Here is an 18,399-nt window from a genome sequence, read left to right as displayed (position 1 = left end):
GACAACGTTCCTGTGGGCAGAGAGAGGATTGAGCTATCATGGATGATCGGCAAAGGTTTGCAGTAAACTGAGAAAGAAGTTGGGTTTTGGGAGAAATGTTGCCAGGGCTGGGTGTAGGTACCCTCCAACCGCTAGATAGCGTACAGGAAACGCCTGGCACCTCACTAATATCTCCTCAGAACATTTCCGGACCTGAAGATTTATTCCTGGAGAAATAAAACTCTGCATGTCTGCTGAAAGCAGACGCAGACTCAACTCCTGATGGCACCCTGGGACTGAAACTGCTCTTCATGGGTCAAGTGGGTGGGCTCCTGAAGGAACTACTGGTCAAAAATGGTAGACTCCTTAACTTGAAGAAAGCCAGACTGACCACTGTGGACTAAACCCTTAGACATTTTTGATTGCAGCGAGACCTGGTGCCTAGAAGCTTGCCCCAAGTGCTGTAGGAGGGACTCTGAAGAGCTTTCCAAAATTAAGAACTTTGTTGAACTTAGCCATTCTTTAAGTCTTGCCTGTAACAGTGCTCTTGCTTGTGAGGGGTATTGTTTACGATAAAGTGTTTGGAGCTCATCCATGTCTTACCATTCTTGGCATTCATTGTCTTTATGTCTTTCTTAGCTGCCTCCTAACTGGCCTCCACATACCAGGCGTCACTTTCTTTTTGTTCAGTGAAGCATGGACCAAGCACAAATTAATTCAACTTAATTAGTGTCCATCCACTATTTGCACTGTGACTGAGATACTTGTTTTAGTACACTTGCTCTGTTTCCAATTCTCATGCTGCTTTCTCTATTTAGTCTGTTTTCAATTGCATTTTTGGACACTTTATTTGTGCAACACCACAAAATAAAATAGTGGACAGAGTGTTGAAACTTTTCCAACACTCACTCCAGGTCACAGATCTGGGTTTAATCAATTGTTATTTTGCTAGCCACATCAACCGAGTTTGGACCCAGCCATATGCAAATCAGTCTTCACCCTGCTCCCCATGGGAACAGTTCAGCCCGAACAGCCAAGCCAGGTCCTCCCTGGACTGGAAACAAGCATCCTGGGACCAGTTTCAGGGTATCACCCCTCATCAGCCAGGCTAGCTTGAATCCAGTGGCACAGCGAGCAAGGGACCCATGTCCGGGCATACCCTGGCCACTTAGGGCACACATAGCAATATCACAAAATAAAATAATGTCCGGATTGTTGAAACTTTTCAAACACACCCCCAGTCACAGATCTGAGTTTAATCAATTGTTATTTTGCTCGCCACATCACCCCAATTTGGATCCAGCCGTATGCAAATCAGTCTTGACCCTGCTGATTTGCATTTGGCTGGGTCCAAATTGGAATGGCGTGTCAATCAAAATAACAATGGATTAAACCCAGATCTGTGACTGGGGTGAATGTCCGACAGTGTTCAGCATTCCATCCATCACCTTTTTGTGCGACATTTTATGTATACGTGCATCTTTTGAATTAATCATACAACTAAAACTTACATTTTATGTTGGTTGGATTAAGTTATTATAATGTATAAACGTCACACTAACAACATATTTACGCCATAGATACTTAACACCACAATCCTACTTTTGTTGCCTTTCAGCCATTCATTCCATTTATGCCTCATACCTTTGTGTTGACTAAGTATGGTTCCTTATTTATGTTACATACACTTACAACAGCACTACTCAACATCACTCCATTCATTTCTGTACCACACCATACTATGTCACTCTACACTAGTCCACCCAACTCTATGCCATTCTACTCTTCACCATGCTACTCTACACCACTCCATTAACTTTCAGCCATGCTTCTGCACAACATATGTATAACATTGGCAACATCCATACCTCTAGGACAGGCGAAATCTATTGAAACTGCTAATGCTTTTTTATTTTTTTTATAAACACTTCTGGACACAACATGGTGCTACGGCTTTACGATGGAGGCCAAGATATCCTGTTAGTACTGCTCCAAGCTTTTTGCAGTGAAGAAAAAGGCTTCAGTGAGACCTTGCGCTGAATAATTTTATTTCTAGCTGATGCGTCAAGACTTTTCAATTCTATTAAGGACACGGAGGCAGGGATTATTCTTCTCTTTCTTTGCGGATTAAATTACAGCAGCCAATAGAAACACTTCAATCTCAAAACCACATATTCCATGAACCTCAGTAGTCCAGTGTCCTGTACAATCAAGGGCCTGCTACCTCTATATATGCACCTGCTACCATAGCCCCTCCTCTTTCTTTGCAACTGAATGATAATTTGACTACCTGAATCCAATGAAGAATTTTTGGAGCCACAACTCCATCCCAACTGTGAAGACAATTTTGCAAATGATGGATGCTCACCACAGCAATATGGCCACTTCTTTCTTCAGTTTGATTATTCACATGTATTAGACTTTTTAGTTTATGCAGGGTCATCCCCAATCTTTTTTGCCTCTCATAGGTTAACATGGGGGCTACCTTTAAATATGATTAAAGTGTAGATTCCTTTTGGGAGCGGATGGACATGTGGAGTTTGGGGTCTCTGAGCTCACAATTTAAAAATACATCTTTTAGTAAAGTTGATTTTAAGATTGTTTGTTTGAAAATGCCACTTTTACAAAGTGAGCATTTTCTTGCTTATACCATTTCTGTGATTCTGCCTGTTTGTGGATTCCCTGTCTGGGTCAGTTTGACAGTTGAGCTGGTTGCACCTCACACTAGACAGTGACACGAAGGGGGCTGGGGTGTAGTCTGCATTTCCTGATGAGCCATCTGTGCTAGGAGGGAGGGGAGGAGCGGTCACTCACACCTGAAAGGGTTGTGCATGTCCTCACACAATGCAGTCTCCAACCCCGTGGTGAGTGTCTGGGGCCTGGACTGGGCAAGGCAGGATTTCACATTCAAGAGAGACTTTGCTTTGAAGTAGGCCTACTTCAAAGGAGAAATTGGGTATAAGAAGGGCACCCAAAACCACAGATTTTAGATCACTTCTGGAAATCAAAAGGAACCTCTGCCTGGAGAAGAGCCGAGGAGAAGTGCTGCCCTGCCTGTGACTGTGCTTTGTGGAGCTATCCTGCAGTTGCTGCTTCTGCCTGTATAAGGGGACAAAGACTGGACTTTGTGGTATATTCCTGCTTGAGAAGGACTCTCCAAGGGCTTGGACTGAGCTTGCCCCCTGTTCTGAAGTCTCAGGGCCATCAAAGACTTCCCTCACCAGCACCTGGACTCTCTGCTGAGACTCCTGCCCTGACAAGTGGTGCCCCATCCAGTCCCTGGGCCCTTAAAAGGAGAAGCTGGTGAAAATTCAAGGAAATCGACTTCAGACAGCTCCGGACCGACACTGCTGCCGAATCCAGGGACGCCGCCTGCAACCGACTCTGTGATCTTCGCTGGAACGCAGCGACCTTCGCAGGCCCGACACTGCTGCAGCCCCGCCGAAGTCCGCGACTCCATGGAAGTCGCCACACCACGTCGTGACCGACGCCGCTCAAAGTGTGCGGATTCATGTTTCGCACAGACACCGCAATCTCCGACTTCGCGCATCGGCTTGTTTTTATTCTTCACCAAGGTACTGTACCTGGGGGTCTGCGTGACTCCATGGCTGGCGCCGCTGGTGCCTGATTGTTGGGAATGACTCCATCACAACGCCGTGTTAACACCACATCGAAGCATTTTGTGTTTCTAAGTGCAATTTTCGAAATTAATCTTTAAAAATTCATAACTTGACTTGTGTATGTCGGATCTTTGTCATTTTGGTCTTGTTTTGTTTAGATAAATATTTCCTATTTTTCTAAAACATTGTTGTGTCATTTTGTAGTGTTTTCATTAAGTTACTGTGTGTGTTGGTACAAATACTTTACACCTAGCACTCTGAAGTGAAGCCTACTGCTCGTGCCAAGCTACCAAGGGGGTAAGCAGGGGTTAGCTGAGGGTGATTCTCTTTTACCCTGACTAGAACGAGGGTCCTTGCTTGGACAGGGGGTAACCTGACTGCCATCCAAAGACCCCATTTCTAACAACGCAGATTTATTATCCGTTCCAAAGAGTAAAACCAATAAAGCAGAAGAATACTGATTTATGTACATAAAATCAAATCGGGTGGGAAACTGAAAGATCATTGTACATTATTCAATATTCATCATACTCTGAATGGCATGCACAACTGTATATGCTATAGGATGGGATAATCATCGCCTTCGTGTCCTTAATAGAACTGAAAATTCTTGAAGCGTCAGCTATAAAAAGTTTTATTCTGTTAGGACCTGGAGGTTTCAGGTTATGCTGGTTTAAAGCTGAGCCACTACCATGGATGCAACATCAATAACTGGTTTGTGGCAGAACACTTTGAACATGGAATCCGAAGACCTATCAGCCGCGGCCATAATGTCCTCTAAACGAGAACCCGTGCAGAAAGCCTTAGAGGCCATGGCTCTGTGCACAGATATCAATTCCAGCTTCTCCCAACAACCATTTGACCCAAGGGGCCAGAGTAGCCACTGAGACAGGACTAAAAGGGCGCTGTAGGGAAATAAGCAATTGACCAGAAAAATCTCTATGAAATTCTCGAGCACAGTCTTCATAGGCTTTCTACCACTTCACCACACATAATTTTGGATTATGATGGAAAGCAGGGTAGGAAATAGGACATGATGCAGGTTTTGTACGTCTTGAAATGGAAAATAAAACACCAGATGGAGTAAATACTCAACCTGGTAAATCCAAAGCTCACACATCAGATATTTGCCAACAGGAAATTAGACATTGAAGCAGTGTCAGTTTTGCAGACAGTTGTTTACGAGAGAGATCTTCATTGGCAGGCCATGCCCTCAAAAAACGCAAATCTATGTCAACATTCCATAATGTAGTATACTTCGGTTGTGGAGGACGAGCCATCGTAATTCCTCTGAGAAGTTTACAGACAAAGTGATCCTCCCCCATAGGTTTACCGTCTGAATGTGGAAGGCCTGCCGAGAGAGCAGATCTAATATTTTTAAGGGTCCTGTATGCCAGACCTTGAGAAACCAATGTGACAGAAAATTTACAATCATATGTATTTCTGCCCCCAAGTGATCAATACTTTGACAAGAAGAACATTGCATTCTCTGAAACTCCTGGCATTTGAAAGTCTCCACGCCATGAGTGAGAATCCAAGACTGGAGGAAGGCATCAAAGCTCGCTGCTAGGGGATCTGGTCTCCAACTGTGTAAAAGAAAGGGTGCTAAGCATTCAGAAAAGACACAAACAGCTCCACAGCACAGCTGATTCAAGGTCTAAAATACGTGGGGACAGAGTCTCCAGTCACTGGCATCCCGCAGAAAGCGAGAATGCTAGTCCGCTACTACACTGGAGTGCCCTGGAATATATTCAGCGGTCACAGAAATCTGATGCTGGAGACAATAATGCCAAAAGTCCTTTGCAATCTCAACCAGAATCTGTGACTTCGTTCACCCTAGCCGATTTATGTACCGAACCACTGATATATTGTCCATGCTGAGGAGAATACAGCATTTCACATTGCAGGGGGAAAGGGATCGGATCGCAAAAGTTCCCGCCAGTAACTCTAGGCAGTTATGTGTAGACTCAGTTCCTCAGGGGACCATCTTCCCCCGTGTCCACTGAACCACACCAAGCGCCCCCAACAACTGGCATCTAATTCCATAACAATTTTCGGAGACCATGCAAAAATGGTTTTGCCGTTCCATGGATCCATGTGATCTAACCAACAGGCTATCTCCATCCGGGCCTCCTCAGACAGAACTATCTGTTCAGAGTATGCTAATCCCTTCTGAAGATGCAAAATCTTTTAACACTGTTTGGCTCAATAAAGAAGTGGACCCGGAAATATGGCCTGGATTGAGGATGCTAAAAGGCCCACCAGGTGCACTAGAATCCTCAAAGATCTAGTAGGAGAGGCAAGGACTCTCCTCAACTCTTTCTTGATGGAAATCCATTTCAAAAGAGGCTATTTTAAATGAGCCCTGAAGGAGTCTACCTGAAAGCTTAAAACTATATAGTTTGTGAGGGACTCATGACCGATTTGTCTGAATTGATTACAAAACCGAGGTTTTGATATAGTTGCATAGTCCAAGAAAGGTGCAGAAGGACCATGCTTTTGCTTTGCGCCATGATCAGAATATTGCTGAGATATATAATGAGGCGGACCCCCCTTTCTTTGAGATACTGAACTACCAGCCGAAGCAATTTGGTGAAACACCACAGGGCAGACGAATGACCAAATGGAAGGACAGCAAACTTTTAGCACGGGTTTTGCCAACAAAAGTGAAGAAACCAACAATGAGGGGAATAAATGAGGACTGTTAAGTGTCCTTTAGGTCAAGACGCAACAACCAGTCGCCTTCCTAAAACAGATCCCAAAGAAGATGAATGCCCTCCATTTTGAAATAGAGGTACACTATCCAAGAGTTGAATGCTTTGAAGTTCAGGACTAGATGGGAGCCGCTGACTTTTCTGAACCAAGAATATTGTACTGACAAATCCTTGAGGATGAGGAGAGTTCTCGACTATGACCTGCTTGAGAAGTAGCTAGTGATATTAGTCACCTATGAAACTGCCTCAGATCGGGAAAAAGAAAAGCAGTGGGGAGATTCTAGACGATGGGTGGAATAAAATTCAAGTTTGTATCCCTTGACTGTCTGTAGAACCCTCAAATCTTGTGTAATCAGTTTCCATGCATGCAAATTAAACCTTATCTTTCCTCAGAAGCACCCAGCTCTGGCAAAAAAGCCACTATTAAACATCCTTTTCATGGATGTTTGGGCTTTGTCCAATGCAGAAAAAGTGGCGACATATTTTCCCAGATCTTTCACAAATTTGTCTCTGAACAAGAGACTTTCACCAATGTGCCTGCCTCCATAGAGGCCAGTTCAGCCAATTTCAGATTGATGCACATTATAAATGACTTCCAGCGTACTGTGGACATGGCACAGTTGGCATTACTGAATAGACATATAGCTGTCTGGGCCCATTCCAGGTTTGTTTGTGGATCTAGTTGAGAATTCACCTCTTTCGCCTTGACTGCTAGTTTGAGAATGTTTGTAATGGGGCCGGAAAGGTCCAAATGGCATCCTCTCCATGCTTTATTGAGACCCTTTTTTGGGGTAGTTTGCAAATCTTTTAAAGAAGGTCACTATATTGGGGTCCAGTTCTGGTGTTTCCGCCACCTTACAGAGGAGAGGGGGCAAAGGCATTCCGATCTTAAAGTGTTGCACACTTTGCGTTAAAATCCTTTCCTCAGCCTATCTTGCATATAATGTGCCACCTCCATACACGGAACCCATTCAGTGGAGCATGGGTGTATAATATTTTCTGGGTTCAAGAGCAGATTTTGTGGTCCAGGGACCTCTACATTTAAATTGTGAGTTTTGCATTTTTGCTTTGTTGCAGGTTTTGGGTCTTCATGAGCTTGATCAGAATCAGAGGATTAAGAGGAGGATGTTGGGGAGATCCTTGTCATTTGAGAATTGGGAATAGAGAAAGTTCCAGAAGGTCTTTGTGGAGCAAAGCTTCCATACTCGTGGTCCTTAAGGAATGACGCGGCCATGTGCGCAAGTATTTCCGCAGAAGATGGAACCCCCAAAGTGGCTCTCTGGGCAATGCCCAACTCTTCTCTGGCCAAGGTATCAAGAGGGGAGTTCCCCTTAATTCACGAACATACCTCATCTATGGTTGTGTAAAATATAGGGGGGGGGGGTGGGGGGGGGGACAGGCCCCAACAGGTGCAAGTGTAGACAGGACACCGTCGCTGCCAGCAATAGGATGTGGAGGGTACATACATTTTCTAGAGCAAACCTCTTGTAGGAAGTTGGCTCTGTATGCACTATTTCAAAGTAAGGAATAGTATGCACAGAGTCCAAGGGTTCCCCTTAGAGGTAAGATAGTGGCAAAAAGAGATAATACCAATGCTCTATTTTGTGGTAGTGTGGTCGAGCAGTAGGCTTATCAAAGGAGTAGTGTTAAGCATTTGTTGTACATACACACAGGCAATAAATGAGGAACACACACTCAGAGACAATTCCAGGCCAATAGGTTTTTGTTATAGAAAAATATATTTTCTTAGTTTATTTTAAGAACCACAGGTTCAAATACTACATGTCATATCTCATTTGAAAGGTATTGCAGGGAAGTACTTTAGGAACTTTGAATAATCACAATAGCATATATACTTTTTACATAAAACACATTTAGCTGTTTTAAAAGTGGACACTGCAATTTTCAGTTCCTGGGGGAGGTAAAGTAATGTTAGTTCTTGCAGGTAAGTAAACCACCTACGGGGTTCAAATTGGGGTCCAAGGTAGCCTACCGTTGGGGGCTCAGAGCAACCCCAAAGTTACCACACCAGCAGCTCAGGGCCGGTCAGGTGCAGAGTTCAAAGTGGTGCCCAAAACGCATAGGCTTCAATGGAGAGAAGGGGGTGCCCCGGTTCCAGTCTGCCAGCAGGCAAGTACCCGCGTCTTCGGAGGGCAGACCAGGGGGGTTTTGTAGGGCACCGGGGGGGACACAAGCTCACACAAAAAGTACACCCTCAGCGGCACTGGGGCGGCCGGGTGCAGTGTGCAAACACGGGTCGGGTTTTCATTAGGTTTCAATGGGAGACCAAGGGGTCTCTTCTGCGATGCAGGCAGGCAACGGGGGGGGGGCTCCTCGGGGTAGCCACCACCTGGGCAAGGGAAAGGGCCTCCTGGGGGTCACTCCTGCACTGGAGTTCCGATCCTTCAGGTGCTCGGGGCTGCGGGTGCAGGGTCTTTTCCAGCCGTCGGGATTTTAGAGTCAGGCAGTCGCGGTCAGGGGGAGCCTGGGGATTCCCTCTGCAGGCGTCGCTGTGGGGGCTCAGGGGGGAAAACTTTGGTTACTCTCAGTCTCGGAGTCGCCGGAGGGTCCTCCCTGAGGTGTTGGTTCTCCACCAGTCGAGTCGGGGTCGCCGGGTGCAGTGTTGCAAGTCTCACGCTTCTTGCGGGGATTGCAGGGGTCTTTAAATCTGCTCCTCTGGATACAAAGTTGCAGTTTTTGTTGAACAGGGCCGCTGTTCTCGGGAGTTTCTTGGTCTCTTGGAAGCAGGGCAGTCCTCTGAGGATTCAGAGGTCGCTGGTCCCAGGGAAAGCGTCGCTGGAGCAGTTTTCTTCTGAAGGCAGGAGACAGGCCGGGAGGACTGGGGCTAAAGCAGTTGGTGTCTTCTTTCTTCTTCTGCAGGTGTTTTTCAGCTCAGCAGTCCTCTTCTTCGGTAAGTTGCAGGAATCTAAATTCTTAGGTTCAGGGGAGCCCTCAAATACTAAATTTAAGGGCGTGTTTAGGTCTGGTGGGTTAGTAGCCAATGGATACTAGCCCTGAGGGTGGGTACACCCTCTTTGTGCCTCCTCCCAAGGGGAGGGGGTCACATTCCTATCCCTATTGGGGGGATCCTCCATCTGCAAGATGGAGGATTCCTAAAAGTCAGAGTCACTTCAGCTCAGGTTGCCTTAGGGGCTGTCCTGACTGGCCAGTGACGACTCCTTGTTTTTCTCATTATCTCCTCCGGCCTTGCCGCCAAAAGTGGGGCCGTGGCCGGAGGGGGCGGGCAACTCCACTAGCTGAAATGCCCTGTGGCGCTGGAACAAAGGGGGTGAGCCTTTGAGGCTCACCGCCAGGTGTTACAGCTCCTGCAAGGGGGAGGTGATAGCATCTCCACCCAGTGCAGGCTTTGTTACTAGCCACAGAGTGACAAAGGCACTCTCCCCATGTGGCCAGCAACATGTCTCGACTGTGGCAGGCTGCTAAAACCAGTCAGCCTACACAGGTAGTTGGTTAAGGTTTCAGGGGGCACCTCTAAGGTGCCCTCTGGGGTGTATTTCACAATAAAATGTACACTGGCATCAGTGTGCATTTATTGTGCTGAGAAGTTTGATACCAAACTTCCCAGTTTTCAGTGTAGCCATTATGGTGCTGTGGAGTTCGTGCTTGACAGACTCCCAGACCATATACTCTTATGGCTACCCTGCACTTACAATGTCTAAGGTTTTGCTTAGACACTGTAGGGGCACAGTGCTCATGCACTGGTGCCCTCACCTATGGTATAGTGCACCCTGCCTTAGGGCTGTAAGGCCTGCTAGAGGGGTGACTTATCTATACTGAATAGGCAGTGTGAGGTTGGCATGGCACCCTGAGGGGAGTGCCATGTCGACTTACTGGTTTTGTCCTCACCAGCACACACAAGCTGGCAAGCAGTGTGTCTGTGCTGAGTGAGGGGTCCCCAGGGTGGCATAAGATATGCTGCAGCCCTTAGAGACCTTCCCTGGCATCAGGGCCCCTGGTACCAGGGGTACCAGTTACAAGGGACTTACCTGGATGCCAGGGTGTGCCAATTGTGTAAAACAAAAGTACAGGTTAAGGAAAGAACACTGGTGCTGGGGCCTGGTTAGCAGGCCTCAGCACACTTTCAAATCAAAACATAGCATCAGCAAAGGCAAAAAGTCAGCGCGTAACCATGCCAAGGAGGCATTCCTTACACCTCTGAAACGTTTATTTAGTCCCGTCGGGTGTTCTAGGGGAAGCGGAGCACTTTAAAACGTTACTGCCGCAAGGGAAGCCGATCGGCCATAAATTAACACCAGAGTTGGATTTGCGTACATGCGTGAGGTCAGAAACAGAAAGAGGACCCAGTCCTCAGAGGAAACCGTATGCTCGCATAAACAATCCTCACTCCACAGCTGGTGAATCACTGGGAAACCCCCAAGGGCGTAAACCCCAGTTGCTAATTTTTACAAGCTAAAATGTTATCAATATAATATGATAATATACATTGAGGGAAGTAGAAAATGCACTTATCTCCATCTGCTGCAGCAGCAAAGAAAGGGGAAGGACTATGGTGGCAAGAGCATATGTACAGGGAGCAGGCCCTTGATTGGGCAGGACACTGGACTACTGGGGTTCATGGGATATGTGGTTTGAGGTTTAAGTGTTTCTACTGGTTGCTGTAATTTAATCAGTAAAGAAAAAGAAGCATAATCCAAAGCCTCAAGGAGCCCTGCCCGCCTAAGCTTCCCACTGAATGATTTCAGAATCCAAAAAGCAATCTTCACAGCTGCAAAAATCCTACTTTGTCCCACTCAGAACATAGGTGCAAAAAGTGAAGATTTAAAAGGGAGTTTATCAGCAATATGTCCCACTAAGTAAAACCCTCACCAGCATTCAGCATACTGCCTTGCCCTGCTGGAGGATTCTGAGAACTGGAAGCATTTTCTGAGATACCCAAAACACATTTGACTGGTGCACCATATCTACTTGATTCTTCATAGTGCCCCATGCATTGACACATAGCTGATAGGGTCCCCAGATTATGTGCAACACCTTAAACCAGTGGTTCCCAACCTTTTGACTTCTGTGGACCCCTACTTTATCATTACTGGAACCCAGGGACCCCCAAAGAATCAATATTGGAATCTGGGGACCCCCCGCTGAGTTATTACTAAAATCTGTGGACCTACTCTGCTAATATTATTTAATTTTCTAAGCAGTCGCGGACCCCCTGAGGAGGCTTCCCGGACCACAGGTTGGGAACCACTGCCTTAAACCATTCTTGACTTTTCTGCAAACACCATGCATTCTGGAACTTGCTTGTGAAGAGTAATAAGATGGAAAGAAGAGATGTAAGAGACAGACAGGGAGAACTATACCTAAAATGATCTGTGTGCTGCAGAAACCACACGTCTAAATCCCATTGGACAGACTTCCCACTGACACTGCCATCACAGAGTGATTGAGCAAGAGCTTCAAATGGTGGATTCAGTAGCTCACGCAAAGCAGCTCGGCATTACAGGTGGTGGCAATTATCTAATGATAGTTTTATGATGGACACAGTCACATTTCTTCTGGTCAAGCTGTAGGTGTTCTTAAATGTTCTAGTTTAAGCACTGTGAATGGCAAAACCCGAGGCAGTTACAATGAGCAGCCATGTCCATTCTAGGTCAAGGCTTTCACAGCCATTCATGGAATTTTTAGCTTTCCACGGGTGAGGAGCTTCACAGTCACTCCTGAAGGCGGGCATGATGGGTAAATGGGAAACACGACTGCCATGTTACATTTAGCACCATCTCTGAAAAACCTCACCTATGTCACTCAACCGGACTACCCTGAATAACATGAACACTGCTTTAGTCTCCTCATAACCCTGCACTACATGAGGTTCGCAGAATCTCATGTTATTTAGTACATGGATTTTATGTGTTTCTAAATAAACAGACTAGTAAAGAAACACCAGGTCAAAATATGTATCATTAGCCACAGGGTGGCCTTCAGAGCTAATGCATTCAGTATCTTTAGTGGCTAAAGAATAGTTTTACCTTCATAGTAAACAGGACCTAGTTGTACCTACTCCTAGTTCTATAACTAAGCAAGAAGGCTCATTTTTTTATTTAAAGAGTGAGCCAGGCCAGATATATATGCAACAGCTGTGACACGCAGGGCCTGGTCAACAAAACCTTTTCTATGAATGGTTGTGTTTTAGAGCAAGCTTACAATTTACTTCCAGGAGTGCAACCAAACTACTCCCACAAAAAAGATAAGAGTCAAGGGAGAGACTAAGCGTGCTCAGCTTTAAAGAGACTTCTCTTTTCAGACCCCATTCTTGGCTTGGGATGGAACAGCAGCTTCCAGCTCCTAGGGCTAACTTGCAACACTTAATACTCTTTGAATGCTTTGCTGCATTCTGGTACTTCGATTTCTTTCTACCCCCTCTATTCTTCCATAAGAAGGGGTGGCCTTAAAAATAGATCACATGCATTTCTTTAGCCACTAGAGCAGCTAACATCAGAAATAACATTTATGAGTACTGGCAACCCATTGCCCATATTTCTGCAGACTTGCTAAAACATTTGAGGATTTCCACTGGGACACGCATGGTGACCGTCATATCAGTTCTGGGAAATGCTGTTTAGGAACTACAGAGGGAGCTTTGCACTTTATTTCATAACCAGATTAGAATAGATAATCACCACAGTTCCCCTCCCAACATCACTGTGAGTGAAGGCTTCACACTTATGATACTGAATTCCATGATGGAAACCACAAGGGTGAAGCCCATTTAGCTTCTAAGTGCGCAATACATAAACTTTGTGTTTAATGTCCACAGCAGAGAAAGCTCCCTGTGCTGTGGTGTCAGCTTTGCTTGATGGCACCATCACATGACACAGATTTTAAGGACAAATAATTATAATAATCTTTTACAAACTGCAAATACACATAAGTGTCTATGCAATACCGAGGCCATAAATCTCACCACCGAGGCAGATTAGGTTAACTTGTTAACCTCAAAGTAATCATATTCTAGTGCAACAAATGTAGACCAAACTGAATAGGTATGTTTTTGGATTAAATTTTATTTACAATAGAAAGTTAAAGTAGGTGTCAGACCATCTGGCTTTCTCAATAAAAACCCCATTCCTGCACCTGCAAGTAAAAGCAGAGAAACATAATCAGCAACTGTACGGAAGAAGCATATGATAGTAACATTCCCGAAAATGTATAAGGATGGTGGAGAGAACAGCAGTGGCAGGATTAAAACTTGTGGGGGTACACCAAACCCTGAATTACAGCAAAGAAGAGAACATCTGATTTGTTCATTTGCTTTCTAGCACCAAGCAACAGGAATTACCATGGTCCCAGGGTTTCAAAGCTGCGGTACAGAAATTCACTGAAGGAAACTTTACTCACTTGAAATCCTAGTTCTCCATCATGGGTTTTCTCTATAAGAGTCATAAAATTTAGAATATCTCCATGCATTTTTGAAAACCCAGAGACAAATTGAACGCAAATTACAAGGGAAACCACTACCGTAGCACTAACTTTTCAAAAGCACAAAAAGGCAGCAAAACATTCTCCTACAAAAAACGGAAAATGGACAACTAAAGAGGTCACAGCAAGGACTCATTTAGGTGTCACTGTGATTGTCACAGCAACTAAGGCTACAGTAGTAAGGCACAACCAAAACAAATCTCTTAACATTTTAATTAAAACATCTGCATCCCCAGGCCTGAATGTCAAAGGCTACTAGCAAATTTATAGTTTTTCCATGTTGTGAACAAGCCCCATGAGGGAAGCCCCATCTCAAAAAGCACTTTGAAGCTGTTTTTCACCCAGTTCCCATGCGTAAGATGCAATAACGCAGGACATACTTGTTGTTCCAACAAGTCGTGGATTTTGTGGGAATATTTAGCTGTTGAATAGAGGTTGACAATCTAAACATAAAATGATCTGGGTTTGGTCTACTTGGCGGAGGAAGGTGGAGGGCCATTGGGCAGAGGGTCTGAGACGAATAGGTCATCTCCTTATTGATGTTAAAAGTAGGAGAGGATTAGGGTTCTGTCCGCTTGTTGGTGAAATCTGGATGATTTTTCATACTACTCAGAAAGGCAGGTAATGAATGAATCAGTAGGAGTCACAGTTAACTGGACACTAAGTATATTCTAGAAAGCTGAAGATGAGGAAATAATATTGATTGTTTCAAGGTTGTCAAAAGTTGAGCGTGAGAGCAGGGTTTGTGAGCTTTATACTTAAGGAGCACCTACATGTTGTTCAGAAAAGGTAAGAAGAGAAGTAAATGCTGAACCGGTTCAGGTGCTCATAGTTAGACTGAATGAGGCATTTACCAGTTTTATTAAGCATACATTGAACGTCCACCGACTTGTTTTTCCTGAAAAACTAACCTATTTCCACGAGGGATTTTTAAGTTTAGTTGTGACTGAAAGTAGTAAATACTTTGTCCCACAGATCTATGTTGTGGACATGAAAAAAAGATAATCTCAGTGTTTCCACAATTTATTGATATACAAATCATCAGTAAATAGGTTTCCAATCACAACTTTCTGGTTCTTAAAAGAACTATCAGAAGGCTAGTTCATCTGCTAATTGTTAGCCCTTGAGCGTGACAAGATGTTTAGCATATCAACAGACTACATCCTGCATCAGAGGGCCGGAATGCAGAGTTTAAGGATACAGCACAGGTGCAGGCTTATTCAAGTGTTTACAATTACTAATTAGTATCCTGCAAAGAAGGACTATAAATTCAGGCACAAACTGACGTCAAGTACTGTGTTGCTCGAAACTCAGATTTGGGTAGCTCAGAAGATACTGCTCAAGACTTGTCTCATTCAGTGTGTTAGACCTGACATCCTTGGCTGATATTCCCACCGAATGTTTGCCTACTTCCCCTGTTGTTTCGTTTTTGGGGCAAAGACTCTGTGCACTTTAAACCCTGCTAACCAGTGGTAAAAAGCTTGCACTCTCCCCCTACAACATGATAAAATTGGCCTACACCCGATTGTCCCAATTAATTTACTTGTATATCCCTAATGCAGAGTAGTACATGTACCCAAGACCTGTAAATTAAAAGCTTAGCGGGGTGGACTGCAGCACTCATTGTGTCGCCTACTAAAGTAGCCCTTCAAAATATCTCAGGCCTACAACTGCAAATTTCTTCCTGGCAAAATAAATCTAATGCCAGGCCTAAACCTTCCTTTTTAGGTTGAGCATGGCAGTGCGCAAGCGACGTGTTGGTATGTATCTGGGCTTTTAACCACGCCCACCTCACACCCATCATTTTCGGTCGTTCGTGGGCTTGACTTTTAAAAATCCTTTGTTTTCAATGGTAAATGCTTTCCGTTTGTTTCTCCTTGGGGTAGTTTTGTTACAGACTTGGCCATCGACCCTGCTACATGGATAATTGCACTTTTGCTGATAGCTTTGACTGCGAGCGAACTTCTTTTTCCTTTTGTGTGTCTCCTTTGCGCTCACAGCAGCTGTGGCGGTTTGAATCAGCTCACTTATGTCAACTGCTTAACTTGTTAACTTGTTATTTTCTGTTTGTGTGGCAAGAAAAGTCCAGTTAGGAATTGACAATGCTAATATCTCTAACTCGAGAAAACGTGAGACGCATTGCATTGCAAATGCTTGTTTATACATGTGTCACCGCTAAGGCAGCCCTTAAAGGCTCACAGGGCAGGTTGCATGGTATTTAAAATGTAGAACATGTGTATTTATATGTTAAATGGTCTGACAGTGAAAAACTCAAGTCGTTTTACACTTTTGTAAGGGTGGGTATAAAGGTGGCACCTTCAGAACTTCTCTCTAGAACACTCCTAGACCTGGGGAAGATTCAGAAGAAGGACTGCTGTGTTGTCTGAAGAAGAAAGACTGGTCTTCATTGCCTTGGTTCCAGGCTCCACAGAAGTGACTCCAGAGGTCAGTTGGCCTGCCTCCTGTTTGAGCTACATGAACAGGACAAGTTTCCAGGGGCCTCACCTGCAACTACCCAGCACCAACCGGACCTATTTGAGCACTGATGCTGGTCTCTGCTGGAGTGAGTCCCGATCCCAAAGAGGTGACCCTCAGGTCCTGGACCCTTGTCTGCCATCAGAACGTACTCCCTGTGCCTCCCAATTTCAAGTCGGGGCTCCAGGTGAAGATCCAGAGGTTTTGGAGTTCTTTACAAATGGACTTCTTGCATTCCTCATTGACCAGCCCTGATGCAAATCTCCAACGATGTGCTCTTCACCTCTGCTTCGAGAACCAGCACCAACAGCAACAGCCCACGTCAACTGCCAACACAAAGCTCCAGTGCTGATTGACTCTTCTCACCAAACTGCTCCTCACGCAGACAACGGTCTCTTGCACTGACTGTCAATGCTTAGTTCAGTTTCAGCTCCCCCCCCATGGATTTGGGCCCAGAGACGATGAAACTCTTTACCGGGATAAACCTGGTCCCTGTATCCGACCCGGGCTCCATCGCGGTCTGCCTGAACTTGTGAGCTTTTTAGTTATTTAGTCATGCTAGACTGAATGAATTAGCTCATTGTGTTGTTTTGGTGCTATTTTCACTACAAACTTTATAAAATCATAGCTCAAGTTCTAATGATTGGAGTTTGTCACTTTGGTGTCATTTTACTTAACAAAATGTACTCTTTTTGTTAATTGGTTTGAGATTTTTCTTTTGTTTTATTTTCACTTGATCACTCTTTGTGTGCTGCATAAATACTTTACACATTGCCTCTAAGTTAAGCCTGACTGCTTTTGTACCAAGCTACCAGAGGGTTAAGCAAAGGTTTACTAATTGACTTTTGTGGCTCACCCTGACAAAGATGGTGTTTATTATTGAGCTGGGCTTCCATCCCTCTCAACTAACAACCAAATGTCGTACAAAGTGGCACATCAAAATTGCTTTGGGCCACTTTGTAACTTCATGGTCTAAGCTTGGACATCACTCTTCATCACTGCCACAGAAGGAAAAATACAAATAAATATGGCTACCAAATCCATGGCCCTTTTCTCATACCCCCTGTTCCTGGAAGTTCCAACCTGAAATCGGACCAATGGGTTCTTATTTATTAGTGACTTATGTACACCTGATGAGGGAATCTGCATTGCCATTTGATTTCACTGCCAAATTGGACCAAGATGCAAATATATTTTGCAAGCATATACAAACATTACCATGTAGTATTTTGAGAGATGACACAATAATACATCATTGCATTCTTTACATAGCTGCTCGTAGGAACTGCTTAAAGTGAAACCGTGGTTATAGCAAGGAAGGTTTGGCAAGCTAACCACATTTATCAGAGCTCTAACCAATTGATGTGAGATCTTCTTGCTTGTGGCAGCCACAGACCCTACACCTGAAAAACAATTTTGTGCTGATCTCTTAACAAGAGATAGATATGTCACTATTGTGAAGTGAAGTCTCTTGTTCCAAGGATCTGCCTGCTGTGGGTAAAAGAATCTGCAATGTCAATGCCTTATTGGATAGCCATGTTACTTCAACTCTTAGACTACTCTGATCAGTCATGACTTCCTGGAGTGGTCTCATTCTGAGGTGGCAGTGTGGATTTAGCAGAAGGTAGGAGGAAACTATGCACAAACATCACTTGTCTAGTGTGACAAAAATTGTACTGAGCCCCAAAATATATTGTACCTTCCAAAAACATGCAGTCACCCTTTGGGTGCAGAGAGATGCAAAACCTGATTTTAAGATGTGATGGTGCAAAATGTCCATTTATCAATTTTACAGGAAAAAAGAGTGTCAACGAAAAAAGTAGACATCCCTTCAAGACATTTAGTGTTTTCTCATTTGAGGAGCTTCATATCAACCTGTTGTACAAGTAAGGTAAAAATAACAGACCTTTCCATAGCCATTTTAATTTCATCAATGGGAGTTTTGTAGACTGTACCAATGCTGTCAGGGGTCAACAAACGTAATTGATCATTCACTCAACTTCAATATTTGGAATGGTCTAATAATATTATAAGGGATATCTATGTACATGCTTAGGAAGATAGAATAAATGTCTCATGCATATTATTGAATAATTGCTTGCAATGTTACCATTTAAAATTGTTGACAAATTACTATTTGATCAGGTTGTATAAAA

At 44.3% G+C, this 18,399-nt stretch overlaps 1 protein-coding gene across 1 annotated transcript in view; it reads right to left on the bottom strand.

Annotated features, from left to right (window-relative positions):
- Positions 1–13,333: 13,333 nt before the first annotated feature.
- Positions 13,334–18,399, bottom strand: part of NDUFB2 (NADH:ubiquinone oxidoreductase subunit B2) — a 30,849-nt gene continuing 25,783 nt past the window's right edge. Inside the window, exon 4 of the mRNA XM_069227905.1 lies at positions 13,334–13,423. The gene's annotated coding sequence lies outside the window, so the exon portion shown is untranslated. The remainder of the gene's footprint in view (positions 13,424–18,399) is intronic.

The sequence above is a fragment of the Pleurodeles waltl genome, chromosome 4_1 (genome assembly GCF_031143425.1).
Source record: "Pleurodeles waltl isolate 20211129_DDA chromosome 4_1, aPleWal1.hap1.20221129, whole genome shotgun sequence".
Taxonomy (NCBI): Eukaryota; Metazoa; Chordata; class Amphibia; order Caudata; family Salamandridae; genus Pleurodeles; species Pleurodeles waltl.
Note: the sequence above shows the minus strand (reverse complement) of the source record. Positions and strands in the feature narration are given on the sequence as shown.